General features: G+C 41.9%; 1 long non-coding RNA gene across 1 annotated transcript in view; it reads left to right on the plus strand.

The window, feature by feature from the left end:
• LOC118540867 (uncharacterized) overlaps window positions 1–18,198 on the plus strand; it is a 165,677-nt gene extending 147,479 nt beyond the window's left edge. The window contains exons 2-4 of the long non-coding RNA XR_013445366.1: window positions 1,732–1,894; window positions 12,559–12,747; window positions 18,007–18,198. This is a non-coding gene — a long non-coding RNA (uncharacterized LOC118540867). The remainder of the gene's footprint in view (window positions 1–1,731; window positions 1,895–12,558; window positions 12,748–18,006) is intronic.
• The last annotated feature ends 474 nt before the right edge of the window (window positions 18,199–18,672 follow it).

An 18,672-nucleotide genomic window follows, 5' to 3' on the forward strand; every position in this document is an offset into this window, starting at 1 on the left:
ATTGTTCTTCCTAAGCCTCGTTTTGTCTTGGTAAAACTAATGTAATAAAAACATTTACATTATAAGTCTTACCTGAAGGTTAAATGAGTTGGTCCTGATAAAGTAGATAGCATGGTGTCTATACTCAATACACAGCAGCTATTATTTTTATTAACCCATGTGCTCCAAATTTTATAAAATCTCCTTAGAGTATGGAATGCAATTCCGTGATCCAAAGGCACATTCATAGGTCACCAAACCAGTCAATGAATTGTTTACCAGAGTATTTCCCTTCTGCTCTAGACCATTTTGAACATTGTGTCTTTGGCAGTTTAAACAAAGAAAAACCCATGACCCATTAGAAAACTGGTATCAATAGAGCACCAAAACAGCTACTTAAATTGGTGAGCTTGATCAATGAAATGGTAAGTTCACTTCGAAATCAAATTGGGAACTGCACTGAACTTGAACAGTAAACTTGGTTTGAGCAGTTCTCTGGTTGGTTTGACTGATAAAGACCCCATGATTTTTTATTTTGTCTGATACTTTGAAGTAGAAACTCATCTTTCCTGCTTCTCCTTTTGATAGACCAGTCTGGGTATGTAAAACACAATGGCTTTATATTCTGCTCTCAAATTCTGTGGGATTATAAAAAATTCTGTGTATATATCAAACCACCATCAAATGTACCCACACCTAAGGACATCATGGATGATAATCATGCTGTGTAATGCATAAACTTATTCCCATTCCTCTGCTCAGTATATCTGTGAAGAAGTCAGCTTACAGTCTGGGTCACATAGTACATGGAAATATGGGTAATGGTAACTTTAGCCTTTGCCTCCCCAAAACTGGTCCAAGGAGCTGGTCCCCCTTTGCAGAGTGGACACAGCACAACTGCTTCCCTTCCTGGGGCCAGTGGTTCCTGAGGGCAGCACAGGAACTGTGTCCAAAAGTGGGAGGATGGAGGGGAAGGCGGTGCTCAGTGCTGCCATCACTACCTCCCTGATTCAGCCTCTTCAATCTGTTCTCCACACTGAAGCCCAAGAAACGATTGATTGATTGATTGATTAAAGATTTTATTTATTTGAGAGAGAGAGCGAGCGTGAGTTGGGGGAGAGCAAAGGGAGAGGGAGAAGCAGACTCCCCGCTGAGCAGGGAGCCTGATGCGGGGCTCAGTCCCAGGGGCTCAAACCCTGATATCATGACCTGAGCCAAAGGCAGGTGCCTAACCAACTGAGCCACCCAGGTGCCCCCCAAGAGAACATTTAAAATGCAAATATTATCAAATCATTTCCCTGCTGAACACCCCTTGGCAGCCTCCCATTACTCTAACGATCAAGTTCAAAGTTCCACAAGTGACGCTCTAGACCCTTCCTCATCTGAAGCCTACCACCTAGAAGGGCTCGTGTCCACCTCACCAACATATTGCAGGCATGCTGCCCAGTGTTAGGTTCTCCAGCCCCCTCTAGGCGCACATGGTCCATTCTCTCTACACAGAATGCTCTCCTTTTCTGCACCCCAACTTTCTCACCAGCTAGCCCCTACAGGCCTCAGGATAGCCACTTCTATTTCCATTAAAAGCTTTCCTGATTCTCCCAGACCAGATGTGGCTCCCCCTTAGCCAACTGTACTTCTTTGAAGCTCTTATTACAAGTATGATCAATGAGGTATATGATAATTGCTAAATATCCATTTCCTCACCAGAATGTAAGCACCATGACTGTTTCTGGTTCACCTCTCTGTTCTCAGCTCCTGGCACAGCTCCTGTTTGGTTCAGCACCCAGCATGTCACTTCTCACCATGCTCTACAAGAATGGGCTAAGTGGACGAAGGAATTAGTGAAGGGATGGAAGGATGAACAGTATACCCTGAGAGGAGCCTCCACCTCCTCTCCCAGATCCAGACTTTGCAGGTAAGACTTGAACATAGGCTTGATTACTGGGGTAGGTTTGCATCATGACGCGGCAGTTACGCATGGGGCCTAGAAGCTGGGTAATTTCGTATTTAGACCTCCTACCGAAACTTTGCTCACAGATCTCAATCACGCCCTTCAGCTATGATCTAATAGGTGTGAGAGCCCTTCTGTCTCACTGTGAGAACCTCAACTCCCTTGAGACCACACACCAAGCAAGATTCAGATTTTTCTCACACCTAGCTCAGAGATACGCACATAGTGGTTCCTGAGGGCAGCAGTATCCTCAAAACATGCTTCGTAAATATATTATAAGTGACACAGTTGTTTTCTCTGTACCCTTGTTTGGACTGAATAGCAATTCACCCACTTGGTCCTACACTCTTCATGTTCTAGTTACCCCATTACTACCTGTTAACCTATTTCCTTTCAAGTCAGACATTAAAGGAGACCCACTCCCTTCCTTCTAATGATTCAGCTACAATGTTTATGAAGCCTTTTTAGGTCTTGGGAAGAAAGGGACAATATATAAAAGTACAATTATTATGAATATTATAATCTTTCTTTCAAATCTCTTTGAATGTAGATTCTTAGAACAAATCCTGTAAGCATATTGAATATAAATTTCAAAACTTATTATGATTTCAAGACAATTCCTTATTCATTTCAAACCATTCCATCTTGTATAAATATTTATTTTTTAATTCAGTTGGAGGCATTCCTTTCTCAACAAAGTCAACTAATTACCTGAAAGAATCATAAGACCAGAAGCTCAAATATTAAGAAAGGAATTCGGGTTAAAACACATTTGTTGCCCACCTATTGAAACACCATAATAACTGTGATGATAGGCTGCATTTACATGGCATTGTATAAATCAAAAGAAAAATGTGCCATCTTAACAAATCATTGTGAAAAATCATGACTAAAAAAGAAAGAAAACAGCGCATTTTAGACTTCATTTACCATCTTGTATTTGACATTAAAAAAAAAAAGTAAGTTCTCAAGTGGGCAAAAGTGCTGTACAGTTATTTTCCAAAGTGAAGAATAACATATGAATAAAACTTGGGGGAGAAAAAAATGCAAAAATAAAATGAAAGTGTAGAAGTGATTTAATGTGAGTTCACACACACACACACCTACTCTCTCTGTGGGTAGGATCTGATCCCCAACCCCAGCCACAGCAAATTCACCAAGCGGTATGCTAAATGTATTCTGCTGCTTTCTGCCAGAATCCAGAAGAAACTCCACTTCTTTTCCGTTTTGCTCATTTAAACTGTGGCCGACCTCAAAAGGAGCCCAGGAAACAGTGAGACCCTGAACTTGAACTGAAAAAGGCAGGATGAAAAAAATCTTTTTTCCACAAAGATCAAGGAAAGTGAAAGAACTGTTTACATAATCGGGTTCAAACTCTGCTTTATTCTCAAGTTCCCCTCTGCTATCTCAGCTTGCATTCAGCATGCAGGCTTTCAGCACAGACCACATTCTCATTAATGTGAGTGGCTGCCGGCCGAGGGTGGAGTATGGACTTTTTGACATCAAGGAGACCACTAAGCTGCCCAAGGTGACTCCTTGATGGCAAGTCATGGCACAACACTTAATATCAATTCAGGGCTTGCAAAGAATTCCACTGCAGCATGCACTTTTCACGGATAGATGCAGGGATCACAAAGCTTTTGTTGGGAAAAGTAAGGTTATATTTGTCAGGGAAGCTCTGTTACTGGCCCTTTAAATAGAGGAATAACACATCCGTCAAAAGGAGCCCAGGGAGCCCATGACCAGTGACTAACACCCACCCCTCTGGGTGTCTCTGCTATATATTTCAGGCCAAGAAATGATTATGATTATGAAATAAGGGGGTGGGGGTGGAAAGGTTATAGAGTGCTTAGTAGGCATGAACTGCTTTATGAGCACTTTCTCATTTAATTCCAACATGGTACCATGTAGTAGATTTGTAGTATCCCTGTCTTACAAATGAGTACACTGAGGCTCCATTAGATAACTTGCCCTAATTCATCCCTAGAACAGTGCCTGGTATATATACGCACTTCTAATATTTGTAGAAGGGAGGAAAAGAGGGAGAGAGAGAGGGAGGAGAAATCAGATAAGGGGACCATTATTGTAAACAAAACAAGTGGGGAAAATTTAGTTTAGAGCAATGGTAAGGGGATCAGAACAGGGCAGAGATTCATAAGATACTTGAAGAACTAATATTATAACATTAATAAAAACAGGTACTTGTTCAGCACTTGCTGTGTGCTAGGTACTGTTCTGTTTTACTAATATTAACATACATTTAATTATTTAGTTAATATGTGCTTTACTTATATTAAAGTACATTAAGTTATTTACTTAATTAATTATGTTACTTATATTAACATTTAATCCTTGCAACAACCCCATTTTACAAATAAGGTCAAGTGTCTTAGGTCAGGTCCCCTACAAGCAGAGCCTGAAGTGGATTTTCTTGTGCAAGTGATTTATTGAGGAAGTGAGAGAAGCAGGGGATCTTGTGAGAATGCTGGAGCATGAATAAAACCGCAGGTTGAACCAATTTGAGGCAAGGGGGGCTGAGCATTTTATGCCCTTCAGTAGTCAGTCGTGGGTAATTGGGGGTTCAGGCAAGTTTCTGGAAGAAGGGCAGCAGTGAGCTGTTAGCAGCCAACACTGATCATCTGTATCAACATCATCATCATCAGATCACCTGGGGTACATCTGCACCTGCCTGTAATGGGGATCTGGGTGAGGCGTCCCCAGGGTCCGCTGTATCATGTACTGTGCCTACATCATTTGGTTAGTGCCAATGCCCTTAAGCTTGATGGCCAGAGTATGCTGCCTTTAACTTTATCCTCTGATTAAATCTCGGAATTGTTTCAGAAACTCATTGCTCAGATTTTGCACTTTCTGTTTGAGTGGGATGAGGTGTTAGGAATAGAGAATAGAGGCAATGAATTTAAGCAGGGAGGTCAGGGGGGCCATCCTCCAGGAAATAATAATGACTGGGCACAGAGAAGGAGCCAGGGTTTTCTTCTTAAAATGCAGATCTGATCATGTTAATCCTGTTTTAAAGAAACAGTAGCAGGTCCCCACTGCCTGTAGAATAATGGCTCTACTTCCTAGAATGGTTTCCAATGGTCGCCAAAATCTGACTCTAGTCAACTGACTACTTTTTCCAGGTATACATCCACACCGTTTAGGTCCTGCCACACTGAACATGGAACTGCTCACCAAGCCTAGAACAGGTTTCCTGACAGTTGTCCTTTCTGAGCATGCTGCCCTTTCTCAATGCCAGTTCCTTCCATGCTCACGTCCCATCCACCACTGGAAATTCCACTCACTCTACAATGCTCAACTCCAGTGCTACCTCCTCCTTCATTGCAGTTTTCCCAGCATCTTTATTTGGAATTAATCATCTTTGTTTTATGCCCCCTACGTGATGTCTGCAGGTACTTCCCATACGCATATCACGGTGTGCCTTTTACTACAATTACATATTTCCTCATCAGATGACAAAATTCTTGAAAGCAGTAAAAGAATCTGGGTTCTTTTAGTTGCAAGAAACAAAAACTCAACTCAAATTAACCTTCAGCTAAAGAGACAATTTTTTGGTCCCAAGAACATGGAAGTCTAAGATGAGTGGCTGGCTCCAGGCATGATGGAATCCAAGAATTAAAACGATGGGAGGTTTCGAAACCCCCTCTCATCTTTGGCTCTGTCCACATGCCGGTAAATATGGTCACAGCAACTTTGACTTTGTCATTTTCACAGCTAGAGTTTCCAGTGAAAGAGCTGAGCCGTTTCCCCAGCAAACACATGAATCTTTGTAACTAATGATTCCAAATAGAGTGAAAGTCTCTCCCTAGGGCCCTATTGGTCCTACGTTCTTTGGTGCCCACTCCCGGACCTGCTGTTGTGTCCACGTCGTGGGTGTCCTGATTGACTGGTTTGGGTCATGTGTCCACTTCCATTTGATTAATAGCTTTGCCAAAATAACATGGATGGATTACCAAATGGAAAAGAGAGGTTCTAACACCAGATCACAGAGACGAGATGAAAGACAAGAACACTCAACAGATATCCCCTCCAGGCGACAATATTATTGCCCCTGAAAAAAGAAAGTATTCAAGAAGTTACCAAGAGCAAAGCAAAGGGGAAGAAAGAGAGAGCAGTAAGTGGAGAATGGGGGAGGAGGTGGTGTAAAGGGATACCATGGTAAGCTTGACCAACTGGCAACTTGCAGAAAAGTAGAGAATGAAGCCTAACGTCTGTAGGTCAGTGTCTTTGGGAGTTCTTGTTCTGCAGAGGAGCAATAAAAAGCTCAGTTCTGTTTTAAGTCAAATAGTCATACTTTACAGGGCTTCAAAATAAAGAATCTCATAAAACGTTGCAGATATGAGAAGAACAGTCAGAGGGACTTTGGCTTTAATAAGCAGTTAAAATATATTCTCTTTGATATTTTAGGAACCTGATAAAAAGTACACGAGCTCACAAACGCAGGAGAAGAGCTTGTTACATGTTTTCCTCCTTGCTAAGCTTTGACTAACTTATATTTTGGTTAAAAAAAAGCAATTAGCTCATGAAATAGCAGAGTACTGATTATTCTGTGTACAAAGTTTACTTTTTTCCTTGTTGAGTTTTGCTTTTCTCCTTTTTTTAAAGAACTATTTTTTTTCCCCAGCGTTGAGGCAGTTTTACCTTTGTCTTAATTCAGCATTTGCATTTAAACACTGCTCTTAGTCACAGGAAGGGAAAGCTGAGCCTTTGTACATAAAGCTGACACTGGTGACTCATCATCCTCACAGTCCGGAGGCTCAGAGCTGGTTTCTGAGGAGCAGAGAAATAGCCAACCCAGCCTCCTGTGGACTAAGGGAATTCTTTCATGACATAGATCACCTGGGGGAGGATGTTTTCATCACAGACATAATTGGTTGTATGGAGACTCACGCTTGCAATTTGGACCCTGTCACCTTTATTATTCAAATTTATAAATGTCATCCTTTTCACTGCTGTCATATGACGTTGGGAAGTCACTGTCTGGTGATGAGTTGACATAGTCATGGCACAAGAGGTGTCTTCGGGGTTCCCTTTTAATCTTTATCAAGTCCCCCAAAGCCAAGCTACATAATCAAGTGTCTGAGACACCCCCCTTCCTACCACATCGCTGCCCCCAAAATCTCTTCATTTGGATATTCTAGAGTTGGAACCATATTTTTTTCAGAATTCTTGAACATGACATAGTATTCCCCTTCCTGCAGCTGTGTTTTTGAAATCATATTCCTTGTGACTAGAGCTTTGTACAGAAGTAGAGTTTAAGTACATTTTAATTATACAATACTGCTTTAGAGCAACCTAGAGCATCTTTCACAACTGATTCTCAACAGTGTGGGCCATTAACTAGCTTCTTTTCGGAAAGTTCACCTTCACTTTGAAGAACTGCTTTCCCACCTTGGCCTCAGTTTCTTAGATTTGTTATCCAAAAACCCTTGTCAGGGGCCCTCAAACTTAAGAGAGCACAGAAATTCCCCAGAGAATTTGTCAAAACTGCAAATGTAGACTCAGCAGGTCTTGGGCATACCTCCAATCTGTAATTTTAGCAAACAGCCTAAGTGATTCTAATGCAGCTGATGGCAAAGTCAGCACCCCACTTTGAGAAATGCTGGTGCAATCATTAAGAAATAGGGCTTGGTATTCAGACGGAGTTAAGTTTTGGCTTAGCCTCTAACTAGCTAAGTTCAGTGAACTAATTACTTAACCTTTATATGTCTCAGTTATCCCTTCTATAAAATAGGAACATTAATAGTTCCCAGGTCACAAGGTTGTTGGGTGAAATCAATGAGATTATGAAATCACTTAAGCATAGTACCAAGTGACATATAAATGCTCATTACAGTGTACTGTTAGGACCGTGATTGGTACATCGTAGGCACTCAACAAATGTTTGTAGAATATTGAATGAAGGAAAATGACATTACCACAGATATCTTTCCAGGTGGGTAAAATGCTGTCCTAAGCCTTGGTTATTACAAAGGGTCCAGGACAGAGAGAGAGGCTGCATCTGTAGGCATTAGAAATGGGCTGCTCAAGAAAGAAGAGACTGGACTGAGAAATGAACTGGCCATTTGAGGAACCAAGAAACATTCATTCCAAGTAATTTCAAAACAGACTATTTTGAATATACTGTACAAATATAATTTGTAACTCTCAGTTCGAATCAGCTAAAACTAGACTGAAGTAGAGAAGAGGGCTAAAACAGAATTTTTATATCCAAATTAAAATTAAAAGGATGGGGCGCCTGGGTGGCTCAGTTGGTTAAGCATCAGACTCGTGATTTTGGCTCAGATCATGATCTTAGGGAAAGGAGATCGAGCCCCACATCAGTTCCACACTCAGTGGAGAGTCTGCTTGGGATTGTCTTGGTCCCTTTCCCTCTGCCCCTCCCCAGCTTGTGCACTCACAGGCTCAAAAATAAATAAATTAATAAAAATTTTAAAAAATTAAAAGGAGTCATAATATCACTCACATTAGGAAGGACCATGTATCGCAAATTTAAAATACAAATCAAGGAAACAAAAACCCCTGGAGCATTATCAGAAATGGCATTGGAAGTAATGAAGCTAATGGAAATGGTGATCACTAAATAATTATAATTATAATGGGCTCAAAAAGTGCATGACACTAATTTGAAGTTGAATGTATCAGGTTTTACAGCAGTTCACTGATTTTCTTAAACTCTTGGGGATTATTAAGATTTTAAGTATTTTCAGTAGATGGCCTATTATAATTTCCTCTGGTTCTTATCTATAATTACCATGTATTAGCACTTACAGTGTGCTATGCATTTAAATGCTCATTATTTTAATTAGCATTCACAACAGCCCTGTAAGACAGGTTGTCAACATCTCTATTTTACAAATTATGAAATGAAACTCAAAACTCAAAGGAGTTGTTTAACCAGAGTGACCTAGTGGTGATGGAGATGTGATTTGAACTCAGGGGTCTCACAGCCATGATGTCCTTCTACTATACTGCACTGTCTCTAGGTGGTGATTACTGAGTGCCCTTCTCTAATTAGCCCGATGCGGCTATGGACCCCTGTGCCACACCTGGCCTGCCCCACACCATGGCATTTCTCCATGGAACCCTTAGGTTTCATCTGTGTCTCCTTATGATGGTTGATTGAAAAAGACAGTTGCCCAGTTTATACATGGCTTTGGGCATATTACATAATCTAATTAGTCCGAAGTATATCTAGTGACCCAAAAGATCCAGGCAATAGGAAGCTTTGATCTGTGACCATTATTTTTGTATTTCCTCATTTATATTGAAAAGAAAAGTGATAAAAAGGATTTGGACAAGGTTGTTCAATGATAAGAATGACATTAACCATAATAATGGTTAACATACATTAAGTACTTACGTGGCGGGCATTGGGCTAAGCACTTTATAAGGAATATCTTATTTAACTCACCCAGCACTGTGGCAAGGTGTTATCTCCATTTTAAAGATAAGTAGATATAGATTCAAAAGCCTTAAGTGACGTGACAAGGACTCAAAAGTGTAAGTGGCCAAGCCAGAACTGGAACCCGGGACAAAGGGGTTTGTGGCTTTGTAGGCAAGGACAGAACACAAATGAGTAAAACCAGCCAGGAAGGGGCCATGGCAAATGCCAGATCACAGGCATGTGTGCAGCGATGGTTACTCAGATCCAGCACTGTGAGGCTGTGCTGAAATGTAGTCTTCTGATTTTTTAAAAGTCAGTAATCTGAATATTTTTTATGTGAATTCTCTTAATTTTAAAATGCCAGCATCTATTTGTTTTAGTTGTGTCTCTGTAAATATTTTGAGTGCCCACAGGCTCATCTGTGGGCACAGGCTAGGTTCTGGGCCTCCTGGATGAGAGCTTGTGCTCTTAGCCTTCAGGCTATAGGAACTCCAGTGTCCCTTAGGTCATCTCTGCCAGGAGCTATTTCCAGCTCTATCATTTCCTAGATCTACAGCTTCCCCTTCCTTCAATAAATGAAACACCATTCCCAGAACTCGCTCTTACCAGGAGCAGACTTCTACTGTTCTGGCCCTAAGGTTGATAAATGCTCGCATCCACAAAGGAACAAGGGCCAATGTTTTATTAAAAGAAATATATGGTGCCCTTTGAAGGTCACTTGCCTTTTTGCTTGGGAGAGATTAAGCAGATATACTCTGAGGGGCAGAATTTCTTCAAAGTTTGGAAAATAGGACCCACATGCATAGTATCCTTGAGTTTTTCATTTTCTTGAAGGCCATCTGCCTCCTGTTATCCTGATACACCCTTCATGACACAGCAGTGCTACAGCATGGAAATTGGCTCCAAATAGGTTTCCATATTGGTATCCAAAACCTTGTTTTTATTGACAGATACTCCCCTCAGGGATTTTTCCCAGTGTGCCTAATCCTCACCCCATCTTCAGCCAAAGCAGGAGAGGGAAGCTCCACGGGCTTAAAAAGGCTGAGCGGCAGAACTTCATGCATTTATTCTCCTTCCCACTCATGTTTATTAATATCTGGGCAGAAATGTGACAGTGAGAAGTTTTGATGTGCGCAAGGAGGAGAGCTACAGCAAATGAGCATTCTCCTTTTAATATAGTATCAACCAAGTAGGCTGCGCTGAAAAAAGGAAGGAAAACAGATCCTCAATCTATCTGTAAGCAAGGATTCTGACCCTAAATCTATTTTGCACCAAATAACTAAATGTTGGTTTGAGTTAGCAAATAAGCTACAAAATATGGTAGAAAGCTAAGGGTAGGACAGAACCTTGCTCTAAGTCTGGCCTATACATTTATAAATGCCATTTCTCTCTGAAAACTCAGAGTTTTTTTTGTTGACTGAAATATGCTATTTGAGAAACAGGGTTTCAGTGGATCCTTAAAACTTCTGAAGAATTGGGAAAAATACTTTAGTTATACAGAACAGTCATTTTATGACTAATGGGACAAAGGTAACAGTCTGAGTATTTGTAGACTTTCTCCTCCTCTCTACTTGCAAAAGAGTTTGTGTTTTGCCCACTCTTTCTCTTTCCCATCTTCCACAGAGCGTTCTTCCAATTGTGCTGAATTGGGAGACTAGATGAAGGAAAAAAACCACAAAGCAGAGGAATTCTCCCTCTCTAGAGAACCTTAAGTGGTAGGGTAATAATCTACTGAGAGTCCTTTGTGTGGAAAGCACAGAGATGAGGAATAGATGGTCATCAGAGGGATAGCAGAGGTTGAATGGAGTAGATAATGAGGGAGATGATTCTAGATTGGAGGATGAGACGTTCCAGAGACGTCTGAGTCCATAGAAGAGAATGGATGATTTTAATAATATTCCCATTTAAGTTGCTTGAGAGATGCCACAACACTTAAGAATTCCTATTGCGATGATAGCACTTTGAATTTCAAGTTTCAAATGGACTGAACCACATGGTTCATGGCTTTAACAACACAGCTCATGGCTTTAACAGGGTTACAAGTGTAAATGACATGGCCTCCTTTCCTCTCTGTCAAACCTTCTAATTATTTCCAAGGAGTCATGGATACTTAACCCAGAAGCACAGACCACATGACTTTGTTTTCTCAGACAGAGGTAAGGGACCCTTTCAATAATGCCATTCCCAGATTTCAGAATAATCTGCCTCTGGGAAGTTAGGGGTCAGCATTTAGAGGTGACTTTGAGGAGTTCGGTGTGATCTTGTCAGGGAGACAGGCACCCAGGTGACTCTCTAAATCTCTCATTCATCCATTTAATCGACAGTTACTGACCACTTAGCTTGTATCAGGCACATGTTCTTGGTTCTCAGAATATAATAGCTGGCAAAAACAATTACCCCTCTCTCACAGAGACTACATTTCTTTTTACACTTTTTTTTTTCCTAAAGAAAATGCTCCCATTAAGTCGGCAAAGAAAGGTGAGTGGCAAGTTATGAACTTGATTTTTAAGTAATTGAGAAAATTAAATCCTATCTTGGAATCCTCATGCAAGAATTATAGGGAAATAAGGATTGTACTAAATATTCCTTCCTTTATCCATCCCAAAATAACTAAACTCAAAGGGAGTTAATGACATGGAGCCTCAAGTTGACAGAGCTTGACATACTTTCAAGAACTATAGGGAGACAGGGAGCTACAGGGTTTATGATGCCAGCTCAGGTCTGTCAGCCCACAGGTGGGTCCCAGCGGAGTCAGTGTGTGCTTTGGGCAAGTTGCATAACCTAGAATATGGGGTTAGCAATAGTATCTATCTCGATAGGGCTTTTGTGTGGATTAAATGAGCTAATTCATGTGAAGTCCTTAGCTCGGTATATGCCAGAGAGTGTGTGCTCAATTATTATTACTATCTGTTCTTATTCTCTTCTTTCCTTGCCTTTATGGAATGGGCTGGAGGAGTTCAGCTCCTCTTAAGGCAAAACTCTTTTCACAAAAGAAATGAAAAAAATATATATATATAGCTGAGAAAGACTGAGACAAGTGAAGCGATACATTGAGTAAGTCAGATGAAGATATGTAAGGCTGGCGGCAGGTCTGTGCAAGGCTTAGAACAGGTAGAACATCGTCAGAGTGAGAGCGGAGGCTGTGGTTTCTCCATATAGCATGCGTGTGTGTCTGTGTGTATCTGTACAAACAGTGAAATGATTTTCTATTAACCACAACTAGGTCTGGGGCTGCAAATGACAATTTTGACAACTTGCATCACCAAGGAGGCAGTAAGACTCCACCACTCCTGGCTCCATGGTCCAGGAGCTGTTTCCAGCCCTCCAGCTGGGAGAAGTTCCCCGGATGGAACGCAGGATGACCTGACTGACATGGGCAAACAAGGCAGCGTGCTGGCGTTGAGCCAGCAAGGTGATTTCCTAGGCAGAGGCCTCATTTAATGAACAAGCCTGTGACGTCTTTATACGCTAGAGTCTTTCTAGTGCTTGGATCAACATTTAGATTTTCAAGCCAAATTTTCTCTAGCTGTATTTTCTCCGGGGGTGGTGGGGGTAGGCATCGGTCATTCCAGTCCCCAAATTTGTCTCCCACTTTTTAGCTTGTGCCTCAATTTCCTTACGTAGGAAATGCAGATAGTGACAAAATCTACCTCAAAGAGTTGTCACGTGGATGACATGGGTGCCATGGGCAGAGCTTTTAAAAGTGTGAGCTAATACTATTTTTTATTTGTATCTGAAATCGTTTAACATTGTACCAGCGCAGAGTCAAGAACCAGTGACATAGGAGGGAAAGGTGAGGCCGGGTGGGCAAAGCATCAGAGAAGGGAGAAGAGGGAAAGCCCGTCTACTCCCCATCTTGCACAGCCTTCTTGGCAATAGCAGGGGAGGATCTCTCTCAGAATTCATAGGGCCTCAACTCACTTCCCGAGGAAAAGGATCATGCCTTGTTTACCCGTGTATCCTTAGCGGCTGGCAAAGAGAAAAAACTCAGGAAAAAAGTATTGCAATAAGTCAATCTAAGGCAGAAAAGGAATGTAGAGCTTTGAGTCACTGCCAGGCTATCAAGCCCTCTGACTTATCTGGTGACCTTAAAAATTACAAATGGTAACACACACAAAGTAACCGAAAGCCCTTAACAACATGTCAATAGGGGACTTACCACCAAGGCTGCTTGCTCCAGGGGATTTATTTCCAGGACACTCTTGAAGACCATTAAGATACCTGGCGAGGCCTGACTAAACAGGACATCTGGTCAACTTAATAAAGCATATGCTCCTGGGTGCCGTTCAACACAAGTAACCTGATCCCCTTGCTGCAGCAAGAATTCTTTTGAATCATTTTTCTGGCAGCAGGGTGTCCTCCCCAAAGGTGGGACTATTATCCATGTGACCTCTCAGATCCATTTCTCCCCTGTGATGCATTCAGCGACCTCCTCCAGTGTGAAAAATGGTATCCTTGGGCTTGACAGTGCTCCCCCCACCCCGCCCCAGCTTCTTCATCATGAGTCATCCATTTCTTCTTGCCAGTAGGATACTGCCCTTGTTCATTCCCAAAACACCCTTGTAAAGAAGGCAGTAAGGGTATAAAAATAAACCCTTCAGAAGCAGAAATGTCTCACTGGGTAGCTGCCTGCCTGATCCAAAGGCCCTGTTCTAATACTACCCCACCATCCCGGCCATGGAGAAGAGAGTTGTTTTCAAATGTCAGCTCTGAAGTCAGACTGCCTCAGTTCACAGCCTTGCTCAACACTTGCCGGCTGTGTTACCTTGGGCAAATGACTTAACCTCTCAATGTTTCCATTTTCTCTCTGTCAAATGGGCGTAAGAATGGCACCTCCCTCACAGTGTTCAGGGAGGACTGAATACAAGCAAAGCACTTCATACAGTGGCTGGTACATAGTAAGAGCTTAATAAATTATCTAGAATTTTTGTTTCTGAGATCACAATAAATTTTGGCATTGAATATATATATATATATATATGCATGAATAAATGAAAACTGGAATCAAGTGATTTATAGAACGGAGAGTAAAAATGTTTTGATGGCCATAGTGCTCATCCCATTCTCTTAGCTCCTTCCTTCCCATCTAGTGACTCACTAATGTCAGTAGTCAGTTTGGAGAAGGAAATTCTTCATTTGTTTTGCTAAAGAAAATGTCATTCCTCTAACCCACTCGGAAGTGAACTAAAATTTCCGTTTTCATTCACCTTTAACTCTGAATCATTGTCTATTTCCCCTGGTGAGAGGTTGATTCTTTGAGTTAGGATATAGAAAGAGAGAGAAAGTCAGTTCTGTGACATTTCCATTCTTGTTTTCAAATGTGTCCTCAAATAGTGTGCCCTTGCCTTCTTGCCTTGGCACCCAGGCGTCGATTGGCATGGGACTGTGCTCCTAATGCTGAGCTGTCAGCATGCCAGTGTGCTTTGCACCGCCTTCCCTTCTTGCTTTGAGTTGCAAATAAAGGACATTTTGGAAACCACTCACCAAGTATTCACATCTGTGAATGGAGAGAAACAAAATAAATAAAAGCATGATCATCACCTGCAGAGTACGGTACACTGATCTGAGATTTTATAGGGGAAAGATAGAATTACATTTTAGAACTCTGTCTAGGTCCTTCTGATTTTACGTTTTTCCATCTTAGAAGGGTACTTGGCAGGAGCATTTGACAGTGATGGATTCAAAAGCGTCTGGCACCCACTGTCAGGTGTGTTTCTTAAGCACGTCGGTGGTGAAGGTGAGCCATCTGCATTTTCTTGGGTTTCTGCTGCCGTGTGCACCAAGGAACAAGGCGGAGAGGAAGTGGATGGCTGAAAGTTTCCAGCAGCAGGAGTGGATGTAGAAGAGCATGGAGAGTCCTACCACTGTTTTCCACAAGGGCAATCTGATATTTCCCTCGGCTCAAGTGCAGGGGCAAAGACGAAACAGGCTCTTTCTCCACAGGTCTGTTCCCTGGCAGAGAAGCCCACCGTCAAAGAATACAGCAGGGCTCCCTCCCCGGAGGGTTTGGCAGACACATTTTGTAACCAGTTGTGGTGCCAGCAGTTTGTAGCAGCCTTCACCACAGCAAATCCACTGTGATGTTAAGAAGAAAAACAGCCTGGCAATGTGGAAATTATCCTGTCTCGCAGTATTTCCTGAAACAAGAGGCTTGATTTTGCTGCCCAAGTGAGGGCGACAGAACTGATTAATCCTTTATTTCAAATGCCATCAAATTTCGGTTGTTGATTTTTTAAGCTTTCATATAAAAAGGCAACATTGTGGCTATTTAAACAGCCCGAGGGAAGTGAAGATTTGGCCACTGCATAGTAAATTTAAGTGAGCCAAGCTAAGAAGAGAAGAAACGGGGTCATGCAAGGTAAAGAAATCTATTATCCCTGAACTTTCTGGATTGACTCACTCTATGGTGAAACTACTTCTTTTCTGCTGTAGGAACTCATGCAGCCATCTGGATTATTTAATCTACACAGACAGCTGGGCCAGACACTTTTAGACACAACATGGAGTTTTTTTTGTGTTTTTTGTGTTGTTTTTTTTTTTTTGCAATCTGAGTAATTTACAAGGTTGAAATTAACAAGAGAATTTCCAGTTCTTTCCTCCTTTTGTGCCAGTTCACCCCGGTGAGGAGCATCAGGAAGGGGGGGATAAGGAAGAGGTTTGTACCTTTAGCCGCTGAGCACTTCAGCTGGCCAGGTGCATGGTGGCTTCAGGTAGAATAGCTTCATGTGTCCAGCCCTTGGTGCGCAGATGCTGTAGGGGCTCAACACACATGTGCTTGCTTTCTCCTTTCAGCAGCTGCTCCTCCCCACATTTGATTCCCCAGAATTGTGGCTGCAGAGGTGCAAGCTCAAGGACCATGAGGCTAAGGAACTACCAAAAGGTCTGGAGCTAGCAGAACCCAAGAAGAGGCCAGTCCACCTGGTGACAGTTCACCAGAACTGTCAAAGTAGGAAAGACAGTGAAAGCTAGTACCATGGAAGTCCAACAAACAACTAACTGATTGTGCAGCCTTGGGCACTGACTAGCTCTCTGATTTTGAGCAAGTTAATTTTTCTGAGCCTCAGTTTCCACATCTATAAAATGAGCCTCTCATCTTACCCCCTCACAAGGCTGATGGACTCCAACAAGAGAATCCATGTCAAGTGCTTACAACAATGCCTGGCATTGGAAGGACTTGGTAAATAATAATGATCAGTACCATTCGTTGAGCCTTTACTTCACCCCAAACACTCTTGGAACTTCTTAAATTGTAGCTCTTATGACAACCCAATGGAGTAGTTATTGTTACACCTATTAAACAAGAAGAAGAACAACAATGATAACTAAAGGGCAGATGACCCTTCTGATAGAAATCACCTATCAATTAATAGACAACTGTTTGACAGGATGGCTGATGAATCAGGGTTCTGGGCTCAAACATCCTGGGATTTATTCTCAGTTCTTCAACATCCAGGTGATTTTGGGCAAATGACTTAACTAATTTCACTAAGTCTCAATTTTCTTATCTGAAAAATGGGACTAAGAATTGTACATAACTGGGTTGTTGTGATGGTAATTCATCAGTATAAATGAAGCATGTTTAGCACATAAGGAACTGATAACACTCAAGTTGAAAATGGGGGTCATGATTAGGAGCTCGTTGAATCCCAGCCGCTCACTTACGAGTGGGGTGACCTTGGGCAAGCCACTTAACTTCTCAGGCCCAGTCTCCTCATCTGCAAGATGGAGTTGCTGTTGTGAGGGCTGAGTGGGTTAAAGCACATAAAGTGCTTACTTGGTAAATGTTCAATAAATAAATAGGCATGCTTACAGGCATGGGTTTCATAACTGACAAGGTCAACTAGGAAACAATAAGCATCAGTCTGAGGTCAGAGGCAGGAAAGTCTCTGAGAGTTGCAAGGAGGCAGAGGCTGGGTGCTGAGTGATGGTCAGACTAAGTCTGAGTTGAGCCACAAATTCAATTCACTGAAACATTTAGTATGGCAGGTCTCAGATTAGGCTCCAGGAATATACCCACAGACATGCTGTCTGGGAGAGCCATGAATCTAGATGGGTATATAGGTTAGGAAGAATCTAACTATGACACTGTACAAGTTGTTACACTAGAGAAAGGCGAACAACAAGGCAGAGCCATGTAAGAATGATAGGAGCAGTGGTGTGTATGTGGGGGAATGGCATGAAGCTCAGAGGAGGCAAAAGAAAAAACTAGGTAAAAATGCTGTTTATTGATCCACTAAGGCACCAGGCTATATTAAAAGAAGCCAGATGCCAGCAAATGTGAATGATGACATTGTAAAAAAATTTGAGGGCTGGCATGGGCTGTATAAAATCAAAGATACTAGGTTCTTCCCTTTAGTCAACTCTAACTGCAGGATCCTAGGTAATCCTTGTTTTCTCAGATTTAACTTAGTTAAGGTTGTCTGGGTTCCAAGCTAAAAACTTCCAGCTCTGCTCTGCATTTCTGTATTAGGCAAGACTTTTTTTGGCAAGTGACAGAAACCTACTCAAACTCCCTTACGTAAAAAAGGGAATTTATTGGCTTACTTAACTGCAAATCTATGGAGGTTTCTAGATTAAAGCATATCTAGGGCCTCAAACTACACAACCATGTGCTTAATTTCCTTCCTCCTCTTTCAGTTTATCTTTTCTCCCTGTTGGCTTTTTTTCTCAGGCAGGCTCTTCAGATGAGCAACCCCTGACGGGAGTCCCTTTTTGCCAATAGCTCCTACAGAAGTTGTCAGTCTATTTTCATTGCCTTGGGCACATGATCATCCCTGAACCAATCATCGGCACCACGGGGATGGAGTGTTCTCATCAGTCATGCCCAGGGGTGCATGGTCTGGAAGCCATTGTGTAGGTTCAAGGATGCTCCAACTGAATGAACTGAGAGCTGGAGAAAGGTGGTTGCACAAAAGAATGACGAGCCCAGAGAAACGTCTGTGCATTGCAGTGCCCTCAAAAGGAAGAAGGCAGGGAGAAAAAAGTAAGAAGATGGAAGGGAAAAGCCTCCATAGGTGCAAAACCAGTATTTCCAGACCCATCAACTCAATCTTGGATCTGCAGTCACCCGCGTCATGGATCGAACCCTTTTGAACTTCAAAGTTATCCTTCCCCATTTTTCTTTATTCCAAGCCTTTTAATACACACTTACATCTCTTGTTCTTGATTTTCATAAATAGTTTCATTGTCATAAAATGGAAAATACATTTGGTCAAAAAATATTTCATAAAGACATTTCCTCTGTACCTAGATTAGCAGAGGTCATGTGTGCTTAGGGCTCTTCAGTGGATTGCTTTTGGTTCTCAGTGCTGCATCTGTTTGGACCTCTTAGGATGTT

This window comes from Halichoerus grypus, chromosome 2 (genome assembly GCF_964656455.1).
Source record: "Halichoerus grypus chromosome 2, mHalGry1.hap1.1, whole genome shotgun sequence".
NCBI lineage: Eukaryota > Metazoa > Chordata > Mammalia > Carnivora > Phocidae > Halichoerus > Halichoerus grypus.